General features: G+C 41.0%; 1 long non-coding RNA gene across 1 annotated transcript; it reads left to right on the forward strand.

Annotated features, from left to right (window-relative positions):
* The first annotated feature begins 551 nt into the window (after window positions 1-551).
* On the forward strand, window positions 552-2693 carry LOC307034254. Its single transcript, XR_013806848.1, has 2 exons — window positions 552-1608; window positions 1829-2693. It is a non-coding gene; the product is annotated as an uncharacterized lncRNA (long non-coding RNA).
* The last annotated feature ends 1196 nt before the right edge of the window (window positions 2694-3889 follow it).

Consider the following 3889-nt stretch of genomic DNA (forward strand, 5'->3'; position numbering starts at 1 on the left):
GTTACTATAGATACTACCCCAGTTCCTCACGAGTCTAAAAAACAACTCACGTCAACGCACGTAAGCACAAAATATTTGACGGCGCTGATTGGCTGAAATTATGTTTCGGCGGCACAGTTTACTATTGAGACTTTTGCAACGTGCTGGTTGCTGCTGTTTGGCTCGGGGGCAGCGCCCCGTAATGATAAACTAATGCCAAGGGCAAGGCCAGGCAGGAAACATGTGACTTATCAGTAACTTTAGACATCGTAACACAATTTTAAACAAGATTTTATTGTAGATTATACATTTTACTGATACCAATTGTATGATATTTACTTTGTTCATTAAAAATAAAAAATATAAAATATATCTTTTTTAAATATATCTTTTTTAAATATATCTTTTTTAATTTAATATTTTTTTTAATATTTTTTTTTGTATGTGGGAAGAGGTGGGGCGGCGCCCCTAGCGCCCCTATGGGCCGGCCGCCACTGACTGCAGGGTACAGATGGAGCACTGAATTTCGGACTCCAGCTTACAGCTTCCTGCCTACGGCCTGCCAAAGACCAGTATAGAGAGGCGAAGTCACGCCCATCTACTTCCGGTCCATGGGACCCCGGAAGCGAAAAATTATACATTGAATTCAATGGAGAGAGAAAACGTATCTTTTGATCCCGTTTGAATTGTGCCACGAACTACACATATGATGTTTGTCAATCTTAAACAATCATTTCCATGTCAAAAAAGTCACATTTTGTCGTAAAACTGTTGAAATATAAGATTATGAAAAATACGCGACTACAAAGACTACAAATCCCAAATCCCATTCTGGGTCGCGTATGTGATGTCACAGGCGATAATGCTCCAAGTGGTTGAGACTCGTAATTAAAGCGAAGAAGAAGATTTCATAACTGATTTATTCCCTCCAATAAATATAAGAGATTGCTCCAATAAATTCACTTTTACAAGATGCCTGTGTGCTTTGTACCATGTTGTAATCACAAAAGTGATCATACCACTTGCTCGTTCTATCGCTTCCCGTCTGATGAAAGGACCAGGAGTCGCTGGATCAGACATATCAGGTAATATCATAGGTAATATACATGTTGTGCATGGAACATAGTCAAGTTAGCTACCTAGCTAGTAGCGACGAGTAGCGAGCACGTTAGTTAGCATTACATTACTAAGCCTTGTCATTTCTGTAGCCTTACCATGAAGTTATTATTTTATTACATGAAGTACACCAAAATGTTAAACAGTAAGAGTAGTCATCATGGTAAGTATTTCGTGAAACATTTGAAGAGTAGCCTACTGCGCCCTCCACCGGGTGCTAAGGAAGCAGTTCAGGGAGAGTCGAAGGAAGGCAGGCAGGCAGGCAGCTTTGCATGACATTCTTCTGGACGTGTTTCATTGTGATGATAGTGAGAGTGAGTCAATCTGTTTGTTGGAAAGACAGTAGTTGAGTGATTACTGAGAGAAAATTATTAAAAGAGATAATTATTCAGTGTTGTTACTTTAAAGTGTTGTTACTGACCTTTTTCTCTTTTATTTTCTTTACCTCACCTGTAACTGCTGAGACCCTGAGGAACATGCACACTGACCTGCTCTGGCAACCTGATTTCCACTGTACGTAATAGTATTTGGTTATGGTATATTATTTATATACATCAAAGGCACAATGCACCCCCCAGAGAAACACATGTATTGAGTGTGATATTTTGCATAGGTCATGTGAAATCATCTTTACATACTAGAAAACTGTAGGAGCGGCAACTTGTTTTGAAATTGAATTTTTAATATCCGATAATAAAGTTGATCTGTTTTCTTTATTCTTCTCTCTTCCCAGCTCCATCCATCACCGTTCTCTGTTCCTGCAGGTCCTGCTTGCTAATCAATGCTTTATTTTTTTACACAATTACAAATAAAGTCAATGTATTGTATGACATGAAGTTGTGCTTCATTCTGACTCAATAATAAATTCATTCTGCCTTCAACTGCAAAATTATTGTGGACTGCACCAACATCCATGTAGCTGCCCCCCAGTAAGATGAACCAAGCAAAGCTGACACTCAACATACAGCTGTGCTCTTAAGTTTACATGAAGAATTTGTGAAATATTGGTAATTATTTGGAAAAAATAACTGACGATGCAGAAAACTTTTTTTATTTAGGAACAGTGGTCAAGTGAAGCATTTATCACTTCATATGTGTCACACTTAAAAGGCCAAACACACTGGCCAAATACACCTCGTTTACAACTCCCCAGTTGACAGCCATGACTCCGTCTAAATTGTACCCCCCAAGCACCCTCTTCATGGAGTTGATGAAAGTCCCGACCTCAGCACAGCACCAAAATTGCTGGCTGTCAACCTGCCCTGCCTGTGTAACTGCCATTGAGGATTTGTCCGCTGTCCTACGGTGGCTGTCTGGATGGCAGCTTGCTGGTCTCTGCTCAGTCGCATTGAGGCAAGAATTGCCTCAAGCCCCCGACCCCCATGCTCATTCACCAGCTCCGGCACTTTGAGAATGGCCTGATGTTGAGGCTGCAGCTCTGGCTCAGGTGACAAAAGCCATGCCATGCCACGCTGCGCCCCTCAGTGCAGACCTGAACCAGTCTACTTCCTCAGTGGCAATGTCTCTGGCCAGTGGGTTGTAGGTCTCCTCTTGCTGTTGGTAGAGTTGAGACACCGGCTGGACTACTTTTGAAGTGCCAGGCTTCCTCCACTGGCACTCAACTTCTGTGGAGCTGATCTGCCACATGGCAAATATTGCCAATGCTGCAGCGTGGCTGCATTTGTACATCCCCCGTGCACAACCACAGACAGCGCTCTGCATTGCGCCATCCTCTCCCATGTAGATCTGTACAAATAAAGTAAGTACCATGTTTGTTAATATGTTATAATAGATTGAATGAGCAATACAAGGATGGTCCGGATCTGGGGGTGGGAGGGTTTATTTTTCCATAGTTATGTCCTCTTGTCTGATTGTTGTTATTGTTTGTTTTTTCTGTATTTTTTGTAATTTGTGTTGTATTGGTTGTGATTGTACATTGAATTTTTTTAACTGTGTATTACATTTTTGAAAAACATTTGATCAAAAAAAATGGATTTGGTCAGGATCTAGACTCAATGTGTAGTTTATGAATTAATCAATGCTCTCTACATTAGGAAAACACATACCAGTGTACCAGAGGGAGTCACACACAGCTGTGCCTAGATAACCAAACAAATTGACAAGATAACCAAAATCCTTGAATCTACACACAGCAAATAAACTCAAATGACACAACGAGATGTAAAAAGGAGATCACACATATAGTCGATATAAAACTGGCCGCTTCAATCTGAAGAGCAACTAAAACAAAACACGGGAGTGTACCTTGTTCTTGTGAACACTAATGTTATCCATAGCATACACACCCGTATACAGTACACCCGTTCTAGGTTCTGATTGGCTCTCTAGGTTGGCACTCTAGCTTCACCGAAACCTTGTAAAGCCGGTCCCGCATGCTGGCTCTTACAGAACCGACTAACTCCCCTTTCGTGTATGTACAGCTCTCAACATGCCCAGACTTATAGTGATTTTCACCTCGTTTTATACTTTTATTCTCATTCTGAAAGAATGAGATGAAATGTGCCAACGTGACGGCCATCTTTGTGTTGGTGACGCGTATTGTGCGGGACCAGAGACATGTAGTTCACTGAGCGGCTTAACACAAAAAAATGTGTTACTTCACAGTTTTACGACACATTTTTATTTTTTTGACTTGCAAAATGTTCTTTTAAATTGACAAACATCATATGTGTAGTTCGTGGCACAATTCAAACGGGATCAAAAGATACGTTTTCTCTCTCCATTGAATTCAATGTATAATTTTCAGCTTCCGGGGTCCCATGAGCTCCCCCGG

Source organism: Notothenia rossii, assembly GCF_949606895.1.
Source record: "Notothenia rossii genome assembly, chromosome: 3".
Lineage (NCBI taxonomy): Eukaryota > Metazoa > Chordata > Actinopteri > Perciformes > Nototheniidae > Notothenia > Notothenia rossii.